Source organism: Danio rerio, chromosome 3 (assembly GCF_049306965.1).
Source record: "Danio rerio strain Tuebingen ecotype United States chromosome 3, GRCz12tu, whole genome shotgun sequence".
Taxonomy (NCBI): domain Eukaryota; kingdom Metazoa; phylum Chordata; class Actinopteri; order Cypriniformes; family Danionidae; genus Danio; species Danio rerio.
In genome coordinates this window covers 40,954,836-40,980,285 of record NC_133178.1, presented here as the reverse complement: position 1 = coordinate 40,980,285, position 25,450 = coordinate 40,954,836, and the positions used below count along the sequence as shown (strand labels likewise).

General features: G+C 36.4%; 1 long non-coding RNA gene across 2 annotated transcripts in view; it reads left to right on the top strand.

Annotated features, from left to right (window-relative positions):
* The first annotated feature begins 363 nt into the window (after window positions 1-363).
* LOC141381264 (uncharacterized) overlaps window positions 364-25,450 on the top strand; it is a 94,796-nt gene continuing 69,709 nt past the window's right edge. Inside the window, exons 1-3 of one of the 2 annotated variants that reach the window (XR_012401171.1) lie at window positions 364-3,300; window positions 3,602-3,864; window positions 15,606-15,720. This is a non-coding gene — a long non-coding RNA (uncharacterized lncRNA). Of the gene's footprint in view, window positions 3,301-3,339; window positions 3,865-15,605; window positions 15,721-25,450 lie in introns of those variants that run through there. The other variant, XR_012401172.1, reaches the window with a different exon arrangement.

Here is a 25,450-nt window from a genome sequence, read left to right as displayed (position 1 = left end):
TTTATGTAGTCATAGTCATAGTTTTCAGTACTCAAACCATATTGTTACAAAACTTAAAAGGTATGCCGCAATCGGTTTCCTCAAACAGTTTGAGTTAATTGTACTTATTAGGTTTTGGTGTACATGGTGATGGCTCTGAATAATTGTTAGATTATGTTCGAATATATTGATTTTACAATGATTCGTCACAAAGCAATTTGTATCTTCAGTGTAAAGTGCTCAGCATATATAAGTACAGCCCTCACAAATCTCTCTTTTAATTTCATATTTTTAGGAAGCTATACAATATCATATTTGTGCAAATACATTAGAATAGTCAGTACTGAAGCCAAATCTGGAGCTTATCCAACAAAATAAATATACGATAACAGTTCAAACATTAACACACCCAAATTTATATGTTATAGACAAATACTAAATACTTATTTTAAAAAGAGAAAATATCAAGCGAAGCAAAAAATGGAAAAATGTAGTTGAAATTTTGTAGGTTGTAATTTATTTTTGCAATATTTTGCTTGAATTTAGGTGTATTATCTTTCAATTTCTGAATGTGTTTGGTGACTAAAATATTATTTTAATAAGTATATCTGTTTAATAAATCTGTTTGTTTAAATGCACCAAAATACAATGCCTACATTCACTGAGAAATGAACAAAATATCCTTTCAAAATGGGGTGTGCTCAATTATGCTGAGCACAGTTTCTTCAATTTTCTCATTGATTTTCAGATTTTACTTTGAAAAAATATGTATGCACATTTGTACATTTATAATTTAATAACCGGACTGGAGGTTATCCTTGTTGCTGAGCCTTGATTTTCCATCTAATAAAGATCTGCGTGGGCTCTGCATGCATGCATGTTTTGTAAATGCATCCTGGGACTTTGTGACAGTTTCTGAACTTTCAAACCCTCCCAGATTTTAATGAAAGCGAGAACTTGGAGAAGAGAAATAAAGGGATGTTTTACAGCTATCAACATACAGAGCTTTGGATTGTGCTGTTCAGCTGATTATTGGAGCGTGTGAGCTTTTTTTTTAATGACTGTTATTGCTTCTCAACAGCATGGTCATCCTGTAAATGTGGAGTGGGACCATGTTGTGTGCTACTGACGCTTGAATTTGTGATCAATGACGGGGTTTGTAGGTTCTCGACTGTGCCAATAACAGCTTTTTACCTTCTGTGTATCTAAATATTTTGCGATCTTGGAGGGACTTGAGCTCTGCAGCCCTACGAGACACCTGTGAACATGAGCCTGGCGTTGTGGGAGTGTTTTTTTTTATAATTTTCATTTTTCTGTAAATGACCACATTAGTACTGATGCAGTCTCTGGTTTTATGTCTACATGTAATCATTGGGTATGTCATACTGCAAAGAAAAATAATACATCTATACTGTTATAAGAAACCAACATTTGCAAGGAAGCGGCGCAATTGCTGACATGAGATTGTGATAGTACAAACTGGTCATTTTTTGATTACCTTTTTAGTAGGGTTTCATAGTCCTTGTGGCATATTTTTTAGACATTAGCAAGCACAAAATATTTTGTCTCTCATGCAAATCAATGATTTTGGTCTTTTATCGAGATGTTTTTATATGACTTCACTGTAGGTGACCCTTTTTCAGTTACTAAACTATTGTACATGTAAAAACCTGTGGTTTTATTGAGCTTGAACTGTGTTTTCAGATTAAACCTAACAATAACAATGTTCAACTATTAGCTTATTTATCTGCGTCATTTTTTCTTGACCTCTTTTTATTACTGTCATTCATTTTTCTAAAGTTTATTCGATTGTTAAGTTTATGTGAAATGTATAGATTTATTTGTTCATTAACCTTTTAACTGTCCTACCAAGCAAAAAAAATAAAAAAATAGATGGAATTTCTTAACCCTTAATGTCGCTAGTTACCACACTCGATGCATTTTTTTTTTCGACACACCCCATAATTTCTAAAATATCAACCTCTACTAAAAGGTAGATGTATCAGTTTATGGTAAAAGTGCCAGAATTAATAGGGGAGAGCGAAGCACAAAGTAACACTTTGGTTTTGGCCAAATAAAGAACAAAGTAAAGGGGTTAGACAAACCATTTGTTTTTTACCAACAACACACAAGCCTCTCTTACAAATGAGCACTGTTTGTATGATCGCCAGACTTGTGGTTTCTGTGCAGTATTGTCAAAAATGCCAGGAGTATAAATGTTACTATTCATCCCACCTGCGGGGCAAGTTGTAACAGACAGAGGGTTAGTTGTAACACGCACTTAAAAAGCTAGATTTTACACAATTATTTTATATTCAGTTTACTTTAAATAGTAGCTATTTCCTCAGTACTTAGCTCAATTATTTTGTTATTTTACATAGTACAGCATGTTTATTTATTGGATAAACACATTTGGATTGTTATGCATTATTATACAATGCATTTATTTGTAGTATTAGCAATATTTTTTTGTCTGTTAAAAAATATTTTCTATTAAATAACATTTTATTTTAAAAGTTTCCAACATTACACTCAAAATTCAGAAATTATTTTGTTAGTTTAGTTGGTGTCCAACAGTGTGTTGCGTAATTGTAACAACTTGTTATGTTACAACTTGCCCGCCGTGTCGTCTTTTTTCAAAACTGGCTAGCAGTCACTGTTTTTGACATCTTTTAAAATGGTTTCATCTTTTAGTCTAGAAGACGGTGATCACAACAATATAAGATTTTATTCACTTTCACAGATTTTTTTATTTTTTTTTTATAAAAAATATGACTATAATAAAAACATTTTTATGCTGCAAAAATGGTTTCTCTCATCCAGCTTTCAACAAACGTTTTCAATAATTGGTAGGAAGAAGTTTGCCTACACTGTGGTGAAAACCTTGGAAGCATGCCATGGTCAAACCTGAGCAAATACCGGTGTCACATTTTACCCTGCGTAACTTTGTGCCCCGCACTCCCCTACTATCTGAAAATATAAAGTGTAAGACCAATTTAGTAAAAAAAAAAAAAATTATTTCTGAATACTAAATCTTTAATTTTGAAGTATGCCATAAAAAAAAATTCTGATTCTCATTTAACATGTTTTCTTGTTCTTTATTTACCATAAAGCCAACAAAATCCAACAATGCTGTGTGTAAGCCATTGTTTAAAACGGTCATTCTTTAAATGACTTTAACAGTAATTATTTAAAACAAAGTCAACCATTTGATAGAGCAGGCAGTTAGTAAATTATTCGAGTCCATATTTTCTAGCGCACGTTGACTCTGCTTTACTCGTGTATGAACACAGGAGGGCAGCGTTGTGTCGTGTAAAGCAGGTCGCACACCAGAAGCGCCGCTCGGCGCCGCGACACGGCGCGTACATGACAGATTAAAGTATCGCACACCAGACGCGCACATTCGAATGATATTTAACATGAAACTAATCAGATGGCGCTCTGTGGCGCGGCTGAAAAATGAACTGCGTCCTGAGCCGTCGCCGGGCGCCGCCGACAGCCGCCGACTTGCGGCGCCGGTGTGTGTATCCTGATAGAAACCTATGATTAGAATTCTAAAATACGTGGCGCTGCGCGGCGCGCCGCCGAGCGTCGCTTCTGGTGTGCGACCTGCTTAAGACAGCGTTCACTGTCAGGGACTTCGCCTGAGGGGAAAACTTGCGAATTAATTACAATCTAGTTTTCCATCAAGTATTTTAATACAAAACAGTGAGTGAAACAAATTGTTATTCCAGTCGACTGGTGGTCAAATCATACACATCTGCCAGAAATTGTGAGACCCGAGCATACCCTTTTGTCAAAAAAAGTCCAAAAATCGATGTTTAAAATGGCTACCGATTGAGTCTGTGTACTGGAAAAGGAAGGTACTACATTGCATTGTGGGAGGTAAGAAGCTCTGTTTTATTTACTGCTGATCATATACAGTTTAGAAGGTTAGTTTTATAGAGTATTCTGTTATTACAGGAATTATACATATATTAGGCCTACCACTGAAGACTAGGAGTAGATGGGCAGTGGATAGTGCTGTCGCCTCACAATCAGTCTCGGCCGGGTCAGTGGGTATTTGAATTTGAATTTATTTCTTGAATATGATAGCCCCTTAAGATGAATCATCTCATTTTCTAGGGGGTCCCTAAAAAGTAAAACAGAGTACAACACATCATAACGTACATACAACAAAACAAACAAGCAGCACACTCCACCTGAAACACTTTCCACCATCTGAAGCCTAAAAAAAATCAAAAACAAATAATGAAAAATGTAGGCTACAAACAATTTGATATATAAATACATAATAAATGTTTAATTTGGATACAATATTAATAAAATTCGCAAGTTTCCAAAAAAGAACATAAATTAGCCCTGAAAAGACTGTGATTTCATTGATATTCATAGATATTATGGGAACAGAAAAAAAAAATTCTGTTGCATATGGCGAAGCGAATATGATGAGGTAAATGGAACAAAAAAGAGGGAAAACTAATATAAACACATTTAAAAATAAACAAATTTCTGTGTGTTCTCCCCTTGCTCGCATGTTTTCTCCGGTTGCTCAGGTTCCCCCACAGTCCAAAAACATGTGCTATAGGTGAACTGGTTAAACTAAACTGGCCGCAGTGTCTGCCCACATATCAAATGTTTTCTGGCCCAGCTCCAGGCCACACAATAACTTTTCCCTTGGCCCAAGTACCGCAAAGAATGATGGCCCTGAAGTGGCCCATAACTGGATTAAAGACAAGGGCCACACATGGGCCATGACCAGCCTGAATCTCAGCCAATTTATCACCCTTAACTTGCCCTTCACTGGGCCAAAACAGGTTTATCATTGGTACCGATTCTCAGCTATAAGTTTATACTTTAACCAGATCCCCCCAAAAATCGCTACACTGAATAAGGGACTAAACTGAAAAGCAAAGGAATGTTATTGAAGGTATTTTAATGTAGTGCAATTAAATACACTTTTTTTTTAATACTTTGAATTATTTATGTTTTCTGTTTAATTTTGTTAATGTTTTCTTTGTATATTATTTTGTATATATAATTTTCTGCATGCACACATGTTTTATTTAGCTACTTTTAGAAATGTTTTAGTTTAACAAGATAGATAGTTTCCTAGTACTGGTTGCGGCTGGAAGGGCATCTGCTGCCTTAATCATATGCTGGATAAGATGGCGGTTCATTCCTCTGTAGCGATCCCTGATAAAAATAAAGGGAGTAAGCCAAAGGAAAATGAATGAATCAATCAAGATAGATCGATGAATGGATGAATGGATCGATGAATATTACATTAGACATTACCAAAAGCAAACATGTAACAAATCTAACAAAATATTTAAGATAATGGTGCAAATAGTAGTACACCTCCAAATAACATGTTAGGGGAAATATTAAAAACAGTATAAATTACCTAATTACTTTATTATGCAATACTTAATGAAGAGGAAAATTCAAGATAATCATGAAAAATATCGAATTCAGTTGACGTTGTGTAGTTTGTCATTGTGTGTATGTGTAAGTGTTTATAGTTGATGTTTTGATGCTCAAATTGAAAATAATTATACAATATGTTTAATTGCATTACTTAATTGCTTTATTATGCAATACAGAGGAAAAATCTAGAAAACTATTACAAAAATGTTGTTCAAACTGTAGTTTGTCATTGTGTGTGTGTGTGTGTGTGTGTGTGTGTGTGTGTGTGTGTGTGTGTGTGTGTGTGTGTGTGTGTGTGTGTGTGTGTGTGTGTGTGTGTGTGTGCGTGTCTGTGTCTGTGTGTGCATGCGTGCGTGTGTGCGTGCGTGCGTGCATCCAGCCCGAAAAATACAACAATCTAATTGAAACTCCAAGTGTTCTTACAAGAGAGAAGTTAAAGGCCTACAAGTCTTTGGATGCCAACAATTTGGTTCTGTGTGGTCATGTGCAAGAAACAATGTTCCATGATTACCAGATTTTTAATTAGGTTCTCACTCCATTCAGCTCCCTTTTAGCCAAAGACGTCTGTGGTTGGCATTAAAAGCAGTGTGGTGTACGATAAAAGTTACGTTTTCGAATTTGGCATCCTACCGCACAGCATGACATGTTTGCTATTGCAACTGGTCTCTTTTTGCAACCGTGAATCCATGTGAAGTCTTGTGTGATGTCGGTTGGTAATTCCTCTATACCGTAGGAATGGTATAACAGAATATTTTGCCAATTTTAACACCCTGACTTTTCCAAATTGTGGTATACTTTGAAAACGGTTATCGTCCCACCCCTAGTGTGTGTGTGTTTACAGTTGATGTTTTGATACTCAAATAGACCAGAGGAATGTGCTGAATGCTGTCTGTGAGCTGACAGGAAAATCGAAAAAAAACAGAGATTTGTTTATGACCTCACTGCTATGACATCAGTCATGGGGGTCAGTGTCCATAGAGGCCACACCATAGAGGCCTTCCTGTCAGCCACCAGACAGCAGCCGCTGTGTTTGTGTGTGGAGGGGAAGAGGGTGGACTTCAGGGAAAACAAAGCAGAAAATAGAGCACACCCTGCCTGTCTCCTCTCATTGTCCATGGAAATGTCAAGCGTTTATTTTTGAGAGCCATGGTAGACGGTGTCACAAACTCAGGCATCAAAGAAACGAATTAGCTTAGCGTTGCCCTATTGAAAAGCTGGCGTACGTGTTCTGGCACTCGTCTTCAGTCTAATAGAAAATGCCACCGTTTTTTCCTGTAACAGGGATGGCAAATGGAATTCCGCACAGTCTAATTATGCTGGAAATTGAGTTAGGCCTCTATTGTGGGTCTGCAGGAATGCAGTGCGAGTGCACTGAAGTGGTTAAGTGAATGGGAACAGGGGTGATGCCAGGCTCCTGTGAATACCCCCCTAGCAGATTTTCCTTTATTAGAAAGGGCATCATGCCAGCACATTTAGTGTGGCTTCCTCTCACTTCACACTTGACGTGGCCTTTTATCTGTGGACAAACCAGTCTTTCTGATCATAGGTGAGATTTCTGGAGGGGGTTTACTAGAAAGCCATCTGCTAGAAAAATGCTTTCTGTTACTCTGGAAACTTTTGGGGGTTTCCTTGTCAGGTGGTAATTCAGTTGTGCTGTCAAAGGGGCGAATTCTATGATTGTAAAATAAAGAGTGCTGTTGTTTACTAAACGATTTAAAAAAATAATGTTGATAGAAATTAAGAGAGTATGGAATAAAGCTAAATACTGAAACGTCAAAATGAAAAGTAAAAGTTACATACCATTATTCATATAAATATTTCTAGAACAGGGGTGCCCAAATGTTTTCATATTGAGGGCCAAAAAACGAGTATCATTATGAGTTGTGGGCCGAAGCTAAATATATTATAATTTAGTGTTGTTACTTGACACACCGCAGCCACAATAGCGCTGTATGACAGATGCCTTTTATTATGCTTTTCCAGTTTAATAAAAAATATTCACACGCTTGCTCATCATGTCAAAACAAAAACTTGCTGTATGTGAGTGTTTTTTGTTGTTTAAAAGACGTATAAATGATTTTGATAGGGATCTATGACGTGAGATGGGCATCCCCATGTTTACTTGCGGCTGCGCGCATGCGTCATTCATAAAAGCAGAACGCAGCATTCAGCACGTAAATTCATCAGTTACTCCCAAAATGCATGAAAGCAAGCAGCTGGCCAGCTGGGAGAAGAATAAATTGAACTTAATTGCAACATGTATCTTCCATAGACTTTTTTGTGTGTTTTACAAACTCAAAATATATTGTTTTACTAGTACTTGTGTGTATTTACATATCTAAAACATAAAATAAGCATTGGGTGGTTAAAAACACTGCCTAATTGTGATAATATGGCACGTCTTTCTCTGGCTCAAGCACCAGCCAAGGCACCAAAGCACAGTTTGAATTTTTTACTTCATGCTTGTCAAGCGGAATAACAAGTAAACACCAGCATCAGGGACGTTACGTTACTCACTTCAAAACGGAACAAAAGCAGGAGTCTGTAGTGGTTTACTCTGCTGTTGTTCCATTCCCCGCCATGTATCTTTCCTCTAACCAACGTTACCTCGGCTTGTTTTTTTGCTCCGTCCCGTCGATAAGGCACCGAACTCTGCTGGCATCAGTGCGCGAAAAAGAGTGCATTCACTTTACCCCATGCTCAACTAAGTTGTTTATATATTCAAATGTCTCTGCATTGTGTGACACAGCGAAACGACTATAGAAATTTGTTGCCAACGCTTTTAGTGAATGATTTTAATCGATTTAATTGATTTGTTGTTGCAGCCCTACTTTTAATAATCAAACAATCAAACAAAATGTTACATTAGATTGGAAATGACAATCTCTGAACCATCCCTATCATCCTTCCTCTCTTCTCAGATGGGATGATGGACCAAATGAGAGGTTACTATGGGCCAATGGGCCCTATATTTGGGCATCTCTGTTCTAGAGTAACACCGAACATACTTTTAATACACCAGGTAACCAATAAAAAACTTCATAACTCTTGAACTTGAAATCTTAGTCACTGCAACGAGTAGAAAATAAAGTAATCTTAAAGTTATACTTTTTTTATGAATTGAACTCTACAACTAAAAAAAAACAACAACATTTGTCCATTTTAAAATGGTAAGCATCTAGACTGGTCGAGCATGGTATCTGTGCATGCATGTGTATGGTTTTAATTACTTTATTTTGATCCTATTATAACAAAATAGACAGGATCATACTTCTATACGTGTTCATAGAGGATCTGTGCAGATCAATCCCTGTTTTATTCATCATGTGTAGATTTGAATAATTCATTCATTTATTCATTTTCCTTCAGCTTAGTCCCTTTATTTATCAAGAGTCACCACAGCGGAATGTACCGCCACCTTATCCAGGATATGTTTTACACAGTGGATGCCCTTTCTGCTGCAACCCATTACTAGAAAACACCTATACACTCACACATTCACACACATACTCTATGGCCTGTTTATCTTATCCAATTCACCCATAGTCTTTGGACTGTGGGGGAAAACGGAGCATGCAAACACAGGCAGAACATGCAAACTTCACACAGAAATGCCAACTGACCATGCCAACTGACTGAGTGTCTCATAGATAAATTCTCCAACACATTCTCATTTGAAATTTATGTTTTAGCCTACATTTTTTTTGAGAAACCTCAAAAACATACTTAAACATATATTTTACTGTAGTTTTTAGGTAAATTAAATGTTACAGAGTGGCATGCTAACAACTTTTGTGTATTTTCATGCTAATGATATTTACAGGGACATATTATCAGCAAATAAAGCACTGTTTTTGTGACCTTTTTTAAAATTCAATTCAATTCAGCTTTATTTGTATAGCGCTTTTACAATGTAGATTGTGTCAAAGCAGCTTCACATAAATGGTCAGAGTAACTGGAACAGTGTGGTTCAGGTTTTAGTGTTTAAGTTCAGTTCAGTTCAGTTTAGCTCAGTTCAGTGTGATTTAATCATTACTGAGAGTTCAAACACTGAAGAGCAAATTCATCGATGCGTAGCTCTACCAATCCTGAACCATGCGAGGCAGTGGCGACAGCGGAGAGGGAAAAAAAAACTTCACCTGATGGGAGTGAAGAAAAAAACCTTGAGAGAACCAGACTCAGTTGGGCACGACCATTTTAATTTCACCGCTGGCCAAAAGTCTTGTGCAGAGCTTCATTCGCCGTGGTTGAGGCTGGAAGATGGCCTCAGCGAAGACTCGTGTTCTCCACTCCCCACGACCATCAGCGCAGCAGCAGCTCAGGATATGGCCTGGTCCCGGATATGTAATCCTTGGGATCATCTCGTCGCTGGTCATGGATCCAATCAGTGACTCCTCATAATCTAAGGACCTCGGGATGAGTATCCCCAGGTGAAAATAGAGAATAAAGAAAATAATTAGCGTAGCTGCTGTTCATAGTGTATATAAACAAGATGCAGAAGCCTGTGTGGAACCCGCTAGGTGATGCATCGAGTGTATGCTTTACTAAACAGATAGGTCTTTAATCTAGTTTTGAACTGGGAGAGTGTGTCTGAGCCTCGGACGTTATCAGGAAGGCTATTCCAGAGTGTAGGAGCCATGAAAGAGAAGGCTCGACCTCCTTTACTTGATTTTGCTATTCTAGATACTACCAGAAGCCCTGAGTTTTGAGATCTTAAAGAGCGAGTTTGTTTGTAGCGAGACAGAAGGTTGGTTAGATAAACAGGAGCTAGATTATTTAGGGCTTTATAGGTGAGAAGTAATATTTTAAATTCAATACAAAACTTAACAGGCAGCCAGTGTAAGGAGGATAAAATTGGGGTGATATGATCATATTTTCTAGACCTGGTCAGAGCTCTGGCTGCTGCATTTTGTACTAATTGAAGTTTGTTAATAGAGGATGCTGGGCAGCCAGCAAATAGAGCATTACAGTAATCCAATCTCGAAGTCATAAAAGCATGGACTAGCTTTTCTGCATCTGAGATGGATAGCATATTTCGTAATTTAGCGATATTTCTCAGATGAAAGAAGGCAGTTTTAGTGACATGGGATATATGGTTTTCAAAAGTTAGATTGCTGTCTAATATGACACCCAGATCTTTTATAGTAAAGCTAAAGCTAAATTTGTATCCCTCTAATTGTAAATTGAGTTGCGAGATCTGCTGTGTGCAAGATTTAGGCCCAATAAGTAATAATTCTGTTTTGTCGGAGTTTAAGAGAAGAAAATTGTTGGTCATCCAGTCTTTAATGTCTTTGATACACTCAGTTAGTTTAGAAAGTTCAGACGTCTCGTCAGGTTTAGTTGAAATATATAATTGAGTATCATCTGCATAGCAGTGAAAGCTAATCCCATGTCTTCTAATAATGTCTCCCAGAGGTAGCATGTAAATTGTAAACAGTAAAGGGCCTAAAACTGATCCTTGAGGCACCCCATACTTTACTGGGCTGACTTGTGAAGGCTGTCCATTAATATTCACAAACTGGTAACGGTCAGTTAAGTATGACTTAAACCATTGTAGAGCCTGTCCCTGGACACCTGTAGACTTTAAGCGATTTATGAGGATATTGTGGTCAATGGTATCAAATGCCGCACTAAGATCGAGTAAAACTAATAGCGAGACGCACCCTCGGTCAGCAGCTAAGAGTAAATCATTGGTTATTTTCACTAAGGCGGTTTCTGTACTGTGGTGAGCCCTGAAACCTGACTGAAACACTTCAAAAATATTGTTCGTCTGCAGAAAAGAGCATAATTGAGTGGAAACAACTTTTTCTAGTATTTTAGACATAAATGGAAGATTTGAAATAGGCCTATAGTTAGCTAGGTTGTTGGTGTCTAGTTGCGGTTTCTTAATAATAGGCTTAATAACAGCTAGCTTGTAAGAGTTTGGAACATGGCCTATAGATAAAGAAGAGTTGATAATGTTAAGAAGAGGTTCTCCTATAGCAGGTAGCAGCTCTTTCAGTAATTTTGTTGGAATTGAGTCCAGCATACACGTAGCTGGTTTAGAGCTATTTATAATTTTTACTAACTCTTCATGTTCTATGATTTTGAAGCAGTGTAGGTTATTATTATGATTCAATGAAATATTTACAGGATTTGGAGTATAAGCTGGTGCAGAAAGTTTGGCATCTCCTATTTTCTGTCTAAAGCCTTCTATTTTATCACTGAAAAAATTCAAGTCATCACTACTAATTTGCGGTGGAGTAGTTTGTTCCAAGGATGACCGATTATTTGCTAATTTAGAGATGGTGTTAAATAAAAATCTAGGATTGTTATGATTATTTTCTATCAGTTTGTGCAGGTGCTCGGTCCTGGCAGATTTTAGAGCCCTCCTATAGCTGGACATACTGTTTTTGTACGCAATTCTAAGGACCTCTAAATTAGTTTTTTTCCATTTACCTTTTTTAAAACACCATATACCACAAAACAAGTAAATGGTGTTTAAGATTTAGAATTGAATATGTTTGCCTCGCCTGTCTGTCTAAATATGTTCAACATTTCATGCATGGTCAGTTTACTCAGGAGTTTGCTTTGCCTTTCCACTGCACACGACATTTGGACACGACTGTTGGAATACGCCCCCTTGTGGCAGCCGCACAGTATTTTCAGTGTCGTCGTGCACCACGGGGGAGAAGCTGATTCTCACGGTGTTCCGAAATAAAGGAGGGCAAAAGCAAGAGCCTTTAATCTCTGTGAGTTTACATAGTTTAATGGATGAATAAATACTAGAAACTCATAGACCGCTAAAATATCGGAGGGAATGTGGAGACAACTTTAAAAAATATATATTTTTATTACTTTCTTTCTTACATTTATGAACAGAAAAGTTTTTTTTAATATAGACTTTTTAATAATCCAAAAAATAAACAAATAAACTCTTATTTTTCATCTCGCGGACTCGCGCGCACGGATCTGCATGGACAACAGTGGAATACATCATATCCGGTCGGCAGGTTGCATACGGTCTAGTCGCAGGAGTTCAAGTATTTCAACTGATCCGCAGCTCAATTCGGATGTAACATATATATAAGCAATGACTACATGGCCACAACACACTCTTCTGATACATTTGCTTTTAAAAACACTATTGGTTGGGTTTAGAAAAGGGATTAGGCCTGCCTTCTTATGGGTGTGTACAAAAAGATAGTGTATTTGAAATGTATAACAAAATCTACCCTAAGTAGTGTATTTCAGGTTAATAGAAATCTAAATAGCACCCTCTTGTGGATTTGTCAACTGGAACATGCAACAAAACGTACTGGGACCAACTTATGTTATGTTTCACTAAAATATAGGCCAGGGCTATTCAATTAGCCACCTGCAAGCCGAACCTGGCACCCGAGGCAATTTGTTCTGGCCCTCCAAATAGTGTGACCAAGAGATCAAAAATAAATTTAGTTCAGTCCAAAAATGGCCGCTATAGTTAAGAAGTGACGTGCGTCTGTTCAAAACAGCATGAGCTACAGTAGCTGCACAGAGCGTGAGTCACCATAAGTGAGTGGCGCGAAGAGCCGAAAACATTTGGATGTATTTTTAGAAAAGGCCTTTTGTACTATGCATTGATATCATTAATAGAGATGCAACGATTAGCCGATTTCACTTTTTACTGCCCTTTAATTTGTGACAGTTAATTAATCGTAAAGGCTTCTAAGCCACATTTCTGTTGCACGGAACAAAATGAAACTGCTGTAATTAAACAAAGTTATGCCAAGTTGCCAACTGTGCGCTACACACACCGGATTAACTATAGCAGCGGCCGTTCCCATATCACATCTTTACCGCTTACAAGTTTGTTATTTCTAATGTAAGAAAATATGACAATATGCAGGCGCAAGAGGAGCATTGGGCTTGTGTCTCCCACGGTGAGAGTTTCAGTGCAATGTAAACAAAAGATATGTTAGACGAAATATTATTAATATGATTATGTATGCATGAGCGCAGATGGCACTTATATTATGTAGTTTCAAAATACAATATATTAACATTTTTAATGTAGAAAAAGCCAACGTGGGTGTCTTAAGGGACATATGGGCTCTTATATGCAGTTTAATCATCACTCATATAGCAAGTCATATCTTTCCGACCATTCGTTTGGGATGCTTTTCATGAACCGGCCCCAATGACAAACTAGTTGAATAGCCCTGATGTAGGTTGAGTCACATATTTCCAAGGAGCCTGGGCTGAAAATGTGTATGACTTCCATAATCTGTTCTGTGAAGCAAGTTCTAGCAACGGTAACCAAGAAGGGTGGAGCTTGTCTATTCAGTTCTATTCACACCTTCAAAACTCATCCTATCCATCAAGAGCTCAATCAGATCTGTCTCTAGTGTGTAAATCCCCTTACGCTCCTTCTTGATGGACAAGGCTGTGAATCTCCATGACAGGACAGATTCCTGAGAGCCATAGCGCAGGGCAGCTGCATTCAGCAGATCTGCATACTCATTCCTCACACCCCACTGGCTCTTTTGAGCATCGTCCTCCACCAGCAGGACGGAGCAGTCCAGTGTGAATGGCTCAATCCTGTTGTTCCCTCTCCTTTATGGAAGTGCAGTGTGGGGATTCCTTCAGTGCTGCCTTTGATTGTCAGTTAACTTCTCAAACTCCACCCATTGGCCTTCTTTAATACTCACACCATTCAGAAACATCTAAAGCTGCTTATTCCTAGCCTTACGCCCTTTTCTTACCCATTTTGTCAGCTTTATTCCCCCTCACTGTTGCGATTTATATACCTCAGTGTTCTTTCCCACCACAGCACAGTGACAAGGGAAAGTTAACAAGGTATAACCCACATTAGTGCACAACGCTGCTTCTGAATACCCCAAAATTCCTCAAGAATGAACAACTGCATGAAAAGCGACCGGTATTGTGTTAAATGGCAGGAGTGTTGTAGTCAAAGCTAACAAGAGTAACTTCTTTTAAAGGAGGTTCAGTTTGTTGTGTCGGTTGAAGATATAAACGAGAAAACCGAAACCCTGAGGAGAGAAGCAGTTGGTTTTAACGCATAACAGTTGAGTGTTAATTGCTGTCCAGTCACGCAGCTCTGTTGGAATTGTAAGCTGATTGGCTGAAATTAAAATGCTAAGAGTGGGAAAAAAAACGTTGCTGAGAAACGTCCTGAGAAATCTGAGTTCAACTGATTTTCCTGCTTATTTGCATCCTTATTTGCATCCATCAGTGAATCACCAACTGATCACTTTCTCTGCTCTTAACTCGCCCTCAGGAGAGACACGCCATTCAATTACTTTCAGATATGTTTGTGAAGACACACAAAATGTTACATTTTAAGATTGAAATCAAGCTTCAAACTGTGGTTTTGTTGTTTATATGTTATTTAATTAATTTCATTTATTTTCATCATAACTTTAAGTTTTAATGTTTGCTTGCTTTAATTTTATCTACTATTTTTAAACTGAAGAGTTCAGAGGCAAAAATTTCTAAATGCCATCTGAAAATGTCTTCTATGAGCATAAATTAGCATTTTTCGCAAGCTCCTGTTTGTATGTTCAGTAAATTCATTGTATGGCAAACAAATAGATTCTCTGCATTGCATTTAAAGTGAAATAAATTAACAAAAATGTTGGACGCTGAGAAAAATGCTCATTTTAGAAGAAAATTTCAGATGATTTTTGCATCTGAACTCTTTGATTATTTCTGTTTAGCTTTAATTTAATTGTGTGGTCATTTTGTACCTCTACTTTCTCATTTCTATTTTTCGTTTTAGGATTTTATTATTTTTTTACATTTTGTTTTCCATATCCATCTTATAAATAATTCCAACATAGACTCATTCTGAAAACGTAGCCCTATATACGTTTCTGGAGATCACGAATAATGTAGCCAGAGCTACGTATGGCTGCAATTTGTCTTTCAAATGAATGCTATGGGGCGATATGATGCCATTCCTTATCTTGCTAACCAGCTGACCACTTGCCTACATATGGACGGCTTTCCCTTTGTACAAAAAATATTTTTTTTTTTGCTCGTTCAAACTACCTATTTAAAATGAGCTGATACAACACAATTCTTGAGATTTCTTTGGGACAATTAGATTTTTTTATGTTTAATCCACATAAATTTGTTAAAAGTGTTAAGTTAACTTAAACAATTTGTGTTGGGATGACATGAATAAATTGTGTGGAACCCTGCATTTTTTACAGTGTGTTACCAGTTTGTCCAGTAGCTCGGCACCTGCGTCAACGGACTTGAGATGCAGAGCAGAGTTGACCGCGACAACGGAGTTCGATTCTGGTGAAGAACGGTTCCAGAAAGCAGGTAAGACAAAACCAGAAGCCAAAAAATTAAATAAACAAGTAAGTAATAGGGTGAGAATGTGGTAATCTGAAATCATTGTAAAAATCACGATTTTCATTTTCTGGATTGCTTTTCAAAACACTGCGGTTGGGTTTAAGGAGTGGGTGGGCAGGTCAATAGGTGTTTTTAAAAATATTTTCAGTTGGGTTTAGGGAAGGCGAGGTGAAAGGATCGGTCAGTCATTCAGTCAGTCTGTGAGTTAGTCAACAGCGGCCACTGGTGGATTTACACAAGAACAGCAGGCGCGAATGGCACTCGCGAGAAAAATTTGAGATTCACGAAAACAAAAACTCAGAGAAAAAAAAAATAAACAATGTAGCTCCTGGGACGTGTTTTGCTCTCTCCAGAAATGTATACAGAGGTAAGTTTTCAGATTTAGCCTGGGTTGACTGATTAATTTGTCAGTATACTTATTTGTTAACAAAAACAGTTGTAATATTTAACCGGCTTAGTGACCACATAGGTGGACAGCACATTTAAATCTTAAGTGGCTATTTAAAAATACTTTCAATGTTTTATATTTTATTTTAGACATAAAGTGTCATCCTGCAACTGTTTTGCAGCATATGAAATGTCCCAAACACTATTTTTAACTGTCCAAAAAGGGGGGAAAATTTTGTTTTTACTCTCTGATAGTCAAAAAATGTTCAAAAAAAGTTAGATGTTATATATGCATTAAAAACAGTCAGGAAAAAGTGTTTTATGTAAATTTGGTTCCAATAAGCATTCCAAAAATGCATGAAAAATACCTTGTGCCTTAAGAGGTTAAAGTTTAGCAAACAATAACAGCAAAGATCAAACTAAGGAGGCAGTTATGCTTTTGTTTGTTCAGGTCTCACATTCACAAACTACAACTTGATTGACATGTGAATGGGATGGGGTGGTAATTTTATTCTTAAAAATGGACAATGACATGAGTGGCTTATTTGACAAGACAACTACTAACACCCAGCATTAAATACGTTTTTTAAGCATAGTGAAATACATGTCAATGCATTATTTAGAATTTTGTTTTCCTAATTAATCAGGACAATAAAAGGAGACACAAACAGACTCTAACAGTTGTGGGGGGACACTAAATAAAACAATAACACGTCTGGTCTCCCTATAATAATCTAAAAAAGTGTGAATGTTTTATCATTAAGAAACAAATGTAGTGTTCTTAATTTCTTTATTTATTTGAACGTGAACACAGGGCAACGCAGTGGCACAGTAGGTAGTGCTGTCGCCTCACAGCAAGAAGGTCGCTGGTTCGAACCTTGGCAGGGTCAGTCGGCTTTTCTGTGTGGATTTTGCATGTTCGCGTGGGTTTCCTCTGGATGCTACAGTTTCCCCCACAGTCCAAACACATGCGGTACAGGTGAAATGGGTAGGCTAAATTGTCTATAGTGCATGTATGTGTGCGAATGAGTTTGGATGGGTTTAGGCAGGATGGGCATCCACTGCGTAAAACATGTGCTGGATAAGTTAGCGGATAATTCCGCTGTGGCGACCCCAGATTAATAAAGGGACTAAGCCAAAAAGAAAATGAATGAACTTGAAAACAATCACATTACGTTATGGCAGTGACTAGATCTGTCTTCACTATAAAGTAGCTGCAATTATCAGGCAGCAATTCCCTATGTATCTCAACCACTGGCCAGAGCTGAAATCATGCTCAAATGTACTGAGCAACAACTTTCAGATACCCTCAGCCAAAGAGGCTTTACCTCACAAAGCAAAAATGTGTCTTTCAGGGAATCTCATGGTTTTCAGAGATGTCTCCTGGGTTTCCCACATGTTGAGCATTCACTCAACACTCAATTTGTCCATAACTTGGACATTTTTTGTGTTCTTGGCAAAGCTGTCCTCCCTTTCTTTCTCTTACCTGGATGACAAAAAAACAGTCAAATACATACAACTGCACACATTTGAAATAAAACCCCATGAGATGTTCTGCCAGTGCCGAGGCTAAAAGTATAATGTGTGATCTCATCCCCTCTTTGCTTTCATCTGCATGTTGCAAGCTCTTTCCAATGGCTCATTGTGGAAAATATGATTTTTCTTTTTGAGCGTCTTTAACCTTCTTCCATCAGTGTCTGGCAAATATCTCTATTATTAACAGTTGACTATTTCCAATTCAAGCAGAAAGTTTGGGTGGCACTAAGCAAAGTTTTTTTTTAATTATTATTATTTTTTTTTACTAGTCGCAACTTCTTTTGTTCTGGTTTTAAGTGACTAATCTGTTGAATTAATCCTGTTGACCAATAAAAAAGTGCTAGGGTGTATTTATTAAGTAATACTTATTTAATAAATAAGAACCGGTATATAATAAGTACATACTAGTATGTAACGAATATATAAACAAGTATAAAAAAAAGAATCACAATGAAGTTTATCATGCTTGTAATCTTTTGATTTTTTAAAATTTGTCAGGTTTTTTAAAATGTGTTAGATTTGTTTAGAATCAATCTAAATTTGAATGAATCATTTAAAATACAGTACATGAATATAAACATAGAAAAAGCCGTGTTCAATTAGCTAAATTGTAAGGTTTACTTGATATCCGGGGACAAAATTGACTTATTTCAAACACATTTGATTTATTGATGATGATTTCTGTCAGGAAATAGTTTTAGATAAAATGATAGTTTTAGATGGGAGATAGTTTTAGATAGAATGTTTGTATCTTTGTAATTCCCTTTTCCTTACATATTATTACATAAATCTTGTTCTTATTTGTTTTATGTGTGTTTAACTAACAAATATCAATGACATATTGTTTATTAGTTGGGTTATTTTAAAAGTATTGAATCCAAATGGATGAACATTTTATATGCATACATAATAGGCAAATCTAAATATTTAATATATTAAATATTTTTTAAGTGTAGCATAATCTAGTACTTTGCTCCAGATGTGATTTAAAAATAAATGTAAAAAAGTCTTCGATAGACAGAGATAACACAGATGATATCGCGTCCGATATGAATACAGCCTGAATAAAAATATGAATCGTTCATTCCTATGATCAATACAGAGAGTTCAAAAGGTTTGAGAATGTTGAAATATGAGGACCCCGGAGCCCTCTGACTCAGAATAAAATTGCCATCTTTCCGTGAAACCAAGCAACGGTTGCTTTACTCAAGAAGCCATTCATTTGTCTGGCCAACCACTATGTGGTTTGTGGCCTGATGTTTTCATGTTCTGTGTTTTTGTTGGGCTCTCTGAGGTGGAACTGGCATCGCAAGATACATCAAGGTCAAGTGTCAAAATAAGTAATCAGTTCTTTTTCAGTCCAAAACTTCATTATCGAGTCATTTTCCCTTCTCTTTTGCACTCAGACATTGTGTGGTCTGACTGTATTTCATGCATGAGCTCAGAAGTCAAAACAATGCTTTAATTACAAATTAGAATTTGGCATGAGGATGAGGACGGAAATGAGTTCCATTCCCAAAAACTGTAATGTTTGTCATGCCAGTCGACTTAAGTGTTGAGTGGAACTCATTAATAATCTTTTCAGAGTTGATGATTTGGATGGATGTTTGGGTGAAGTTTTCACATATAACCCACGCTATTATTTGAGGTCATACACTTATGAAAAGTAGGAAAGCATATTTCAAGGTCGAATCCCAATTCTACCCCTTAGAACTTCCCCTTACCCCTACCCCTCGTTTGCTTGTTCCTCTGAAGGGGTAGGGGTGTCCCAATTCTCTGTAGCTTGAAGCCGTAGGGCTAAAGGCAAGGGGTAGATACCACTTCGAACAAAGATTTTTCAGGACCACACTCGAAACCATGTAACTTCTTGTAACTTCATTTATTAACATCTTGCCCAGAGAGGCCCAAAGTTGCCTTTGTTACCTTACTGTTAAGTAACCTTTTCTTTCTTTCTTTCTTTCTTTCTTTCTTTCTTTCTTTCTTTCTTTCTTTCTTTCTTTCTTTCATTGCTGAGCTACAAAAAAAAAAAACTGATATTAAATGTTTTAATTAAATGTTTTGCATAAATCTGAATTAAAAAAATGTAAATGCTGTCACAAATCAATAAAAAGTTCATTATAGAATGCAAAATATATAGTATACCTGTCAAAAGTTTTGGGTTATCATGATTTTTAAATTCTTTAAATTAAGCTTCTCCTGCTCGCCAAATCTGCATTTATTTATTCAAAAATACAATACAAATTGAAACATTGTGAAATGTTACTACACTTTAAATTAACTGTTCAAAAGTAACTGTTTTGTTAACTGTTCAAAGTAAACCTTTGACCGATTTATTTATATATACAATTATTAATATTATTAAAGTATTTTTTCTCTTTATTTTTAAATCCTAAGAAATTACCATGGCAACTTTTTAAAAGTTTCATATATTTACCTTTGTCCCACCACCCTAAATCAAGTTTGGGTTTTAGCCCTTCATAAGAAAAATTTGGGCACCCCTGATCTAGTCTATGTACTAGTATAGTACAATAAGATTAGTTTGCAAAGTTATCTAATTATGAACACATTTTAAGAGGACAGTTAGTCTGGTTGTAAGAATACTTAGCATATTTGATTTTTGCAAACAAATATCTGTTAATAACAGTTTCACTAAGTGATTTCTGCTTGTTTGCGGTTGTTAATTGCATAATGGGACCTTTGGTCTTCGGTCTCTGCTCTGTCAACTTTTGATGTTGAAAATTGATCTCTACCATTTAACGAAGTGACATTTATTGACATTTTAGTAGTTTGAAATAATATATTGCATAAGCAATAATATATAGAAAATTAAGTCCGTAAAATAACAAAAATTATTCCTATCCTTTAGTGTGGCCCACCATCCCATCTGAAAAGAGAGAGAGAATGATGGGGAGTTGGTTGAAGCCTTTGGCAGAGATCATCATTTCAAATTTAATGTAACCTTTAGTTTCTTTTTTTTTTTTTTTAATTGAGGAGCTACAAAAAAAATTGTGTTTGAGTTAAATGTTGCAAATAAATCAGACTTTTAAAATGGAAATACTGTCAGTTGACAGATGACAGACAATGCACATAATATCGGTGAGCAAATCAAGGTAATGGCAGGAACAGCTTGACTAATGTATTGAGCACTGAAATCTGTTGTGTTATAAATAGAATTGTTTGTTTTCACTATAATAAACTCATTATAAAATGTTTAAAATGATACTGCATCAATAATTGATATGTTTTAAAGCAACATTTTCTAGTTATTTTTAAATATTAGAAAATAAATGAGGAAATTACCCATGGAAAATGTAATGTAATACGATTTGGAATATTTAACTTTTGCCCACAGCCCTCAATCAAGTTTGGGTTTTGGCCCCTTATCAGAAAACGTTTGGGCACCCCTGTGTTAAACTATTAAAAATGTTAAAAAAAATAACTTAAAAAAAAAAAAAAACTTAAACTTAATAAAAAAAACTTTTTATTTATTTTTTTTTTTTTACTTTTGAAGGTTAAAAGTTATTGAAAGAATGATCAATGTCTCACAATACAATACAAAAGCAGAAATAAAGAGGAAAAAATAAAAACATGAATCACACAATACAGAAAACTGCTAATTTACAGATATCTTTTACAGTGTAGTTAAATTAGGCATTTGAGCAGCTTTTATTTTAAAAAAGAGAGAGAAACATGACTGATCTGTGTCTTGAGTCAAAACAATGATACTGGTGTGTTTTCAGATATTTCAAGTTATTTTCAGTTTAGACAGCTCAATCATGCAGATTAGTCTTAGACTAGCTTTAATCTTTATCTCTGAAACCAGGGAGTCTGATTTATGTACTGAAAAAAAAACGAATAGGCTGCTCAAGAGTAAAAACAACTGCAAACCAAGTATTTTAAGAACATCTAAGTTATTTTTGCTCACACTTTATCAATTAGCAAATCATTAGCTAAGACTTTTAGTTGAATAAACTAGTAATTAGCTGCTTATTAATAGTTAGTAAAGTAGTAGTTGAGTTTAGTTATTTGGTAGGAGGATCAGGAATGTAAAATAAGATCTTACTTTATAAGTAGGGATGTCCAGCTCTGATCACATGATCGAAAAATCGGGCCCAATCACGAGGTTTCAGACTCGATCGGAATTGGATTGTATTAAAGGACGTAATAGATGTAATAAATAATATAAATAATTCTTGTTAACTTCCGGCCGCAACCGTATCCGATCTAGCAACAACCCAAGTATGTCTGCGGTCTGGAGGTATTATAAAGTTGATGATGACAACATTGCCATGGCAAACTGATATGTAGATCTGTAGATATGCAGATGTAGATATCGGATAAGGTGAAGAATTTATGTTAGTTATTATTTGATTGCTCAAGTTACTTTATAGACGTTGTTAAAAGAATTGTTGAATGTTAAAATAAAGTAATTTAAGTGAAAAATAAGGAACTTCCTGCATTTGTCTCTTCGATCTTCTTTATTCTTTTTTTATGTATTATAAAAATATAAGATCAGGATTCGGTATCGGTAGATGTTTAAAATCAAATGACTCAAGGGGGAAAAAACCTGATCGGGGCATCCCTATTTATAACTATTAATAAACAGTTAATAATAGGCGGATAATAAGCCAGTAGTAAATGATGTGAATCGTTATTTAAACTACAGTTTTACCATACTTTTATGATAATAAACATGTTTAAAAATAGTATAGGCGTAAGATGTCATACACTTCATCGCATTAAGTATATTTAAAGTACATTCAGATAAGTTTATAAAGAGTAAACTGAAAATACACTTTATTTTCAAGTTTAAAAGAAGCATGCTAATAGTACACTTAAATAAACGCCTTTTTTTCATAAGTGTAAGCACGCAGTTTCAGTTATGATACAGGTGCTTTTGTTTATACGTCGCACTAATGGCGTAGTGTTTTGTGTACGGATGACTTAAAGGCACCCGGTTTCTTTTAACTGATAACTATCTCAGTAGTATTTAGGCAGTTATCTTTCCTCCAGGCTGGATATCTGGCTGACTGCCCTGCAGAGAGTGCTTTGCATAACTCAATCTCCAATGTAAATGTGCTATTCAGCTTAAACAAAAAAGATGTTGGGCTTCCTGGAATGCAGACTTCAAGATCAGCACCCGTAATCATAGGGTTTGGTTTATTACAGGGCAGTGGGAGCAAACACATGCCCAAATGTGTCTGATGCTTGGGCTCCTCCAGACATGGTTCCTGACATCCGCAGCCACATATATGACATATGGACTGTGTGAAGCCTAAGAAATATGATTCAGGATCATTGAAGGAAGTCTTTTGGGTGTTTTCTGGAGCGATCCGTGTCTCAGACTTAACCTAAAGAATGCAGAAATCCGCTCTCTGCCCTCAGACTCATGGGAAAACCCAGGCAGTCGTGGCTTATGAATATAAACTCTCACACCATTAAAACAGGCACAGATGTGACTTAATAAAAACATGATTATGTTTGTTGTAAGATCTTTGTGATCTGAGTGGAATGCAGAAAAGCGGCGGTTTGAAAAGTGTATTAAATCGTGTCATTGGGGTGTGTGGAATTGATGTTTGTGGTCGAGTTCTTCAAATATGACCTCAGCCTGTTATTAATGTTGCAGGAATAAAAGGATTTGTATCTTCTTGCAAAAACATTTACAATGTCTGTGTCGCTGACCTCCCGTTTTTGCGGGGAATTCTTTGATTTGAAGCAGTGTAAGTCTTGGTAATGTATTTATTTAGCCAAAGAAAGAAATCCAGGCTAATACACACAGCCCTTCTGTCAAATTGTAATTCATTTTTAAACATTTCCCAAGAGCTGTTTAACAGAGCAAGGACGTTTTCACTGTATTACCATAATAGAAGGTCTTATTCCTTTTAGTCTGATGTATTTATTAATTTAAATATGTTTTATATAATTAGAGCCCTTGAGATTTTTCTTTTTATGGCTAACATATAAATATACTGAGGGCAGCACGGTGGCTCAATGTTTAGCACTGTTACCTTACAGCAAGAAAGTTGGTTCGAGCCCCTGCTGGGTCAGTTGGCATTTCTGTGGAGTTTCTCCCCGTGTTTGCGTGGGTTTACTCCGGGTGCTCCGGAAAAGTGTGTTGTGTGTGTGTGTTATGAGTGTGTGTGTGTAAATGAGAGAGTGTATGGGTGTTTTCCAGTGATTGGGTTGCGGTTTAAAGGGCATCCGCTGTGCAAAACATATGCTGGATAAGCTGGCGGTTCATTCTACTGTGGCGACCCCTCATAAATAAAGGAACTAAGCTGAAGGAAAATGAATAAATATACTGATCAATATACAGATTTTTTGAAATAACGAAACCAAAAAACACGTTTATTGTAATCCACACAGACAGAAGGTCACTACTTCATGACAACTTAATGTTATCAAGACAACATAACTTGTCTTAAACTTTCAATTCAATTAATATTTATTTCTATAGTGCTTTAACAACGTAGATTGTGTCAAAGCAGCTTAACAAAGAAGTTCTAGTAAAAGTGTCAGTCCAGTTATCAGAGTTGAAATTCTGTATAGTTCAGTTCAGTGTGGTTTAAATTTCAGTGCTGAAAGTCCAAACACTGAGCAGCTCCACGAGTCCCAAACCTTGCAAGCCAGTTGCAACAGTGGTGAGGAACAAACTTCATCAATTGACGAAAGTGAAGGAAAGAAACCAGGCTCAGTTGGGCACAAACATTTCTCCTCTAGCCAAACTTCTTGCGCAGAGCTGATGTGTAGGCGCTGGAGACTGAAGAACGCTGGACGTCCATCGTGGAGAACTGCAGGTGTGAGTGGGTCACCAGCTGGTGTACAGGCTGGCCCACGAGATCAGTACAGAGACTCGTCTGTCACTGGGGTCTTACAGGAATCAGTCTCATGCTCTCCACTCCTCCATGACCACCACAACATCTGCTCAGGATACGGCTTGGTCCAGGATTATGGAAACCTCGGGAATAATACAAACAGACTAACATAATAGTAGATGCCGTTTAAATTATAATGTCTTTTGGGAAGTGTTCATGGCTCCGGTTGCCCTAGTAGTGCAGACTAACAATCCTTTAGAGGATTTGGATTTCAGAAGCATTTGTGTTTTATGTGCATGCTAATGCAAAGAAATCTTGAATCTAGTCTGCTTGCCGAACTGTGCTAGGAAGGCTTTTCTAGAGTTTAAGTCCCAGATATGAGAAAGGTCTACCTGATTTTGATATTCTGGGAATAATCAATTGTCCATAATTAATTGAGCGTAGGACATGAGGGTCTATAATATAAACCTTAAACAAATATTTAGAACACAATTATAACAACCTCATGACAGTCAAGTTAATAACAGGTTATGTTGTCTTGGTAATGTCAAGTTGTCATGACAAAGACGCTGACAGGTTTCAATGTATTTAGTTACTCTCAAACAATGTCAACAATGCATTTAAAATTACATAACCGCATAAATGACACTTAATGGTGGTTGTTATAAGATGTCCAGATCACTTTTAATATGTCATGTCATGATAATAAAAGTGTCAAGGTGTCTTATTAACACCCCCTTTAAGTAAAATGTTACTTAAAAACTATTCATAAAATAGCACTTCAACAAAAAACTTTTATTTTGTGGAATCAAAATGAGAAAACGGTAATGAGTGTAGCACAACGAACAGTAAAAAAAAAATGCTTATCCTGCTTTTATGAGAAATCATGCACATCTTAAATGAATTTGCCAAAAGATAAAATAGTTACTTTTATGTTGTAAAATTGTGTTGTTCATGCT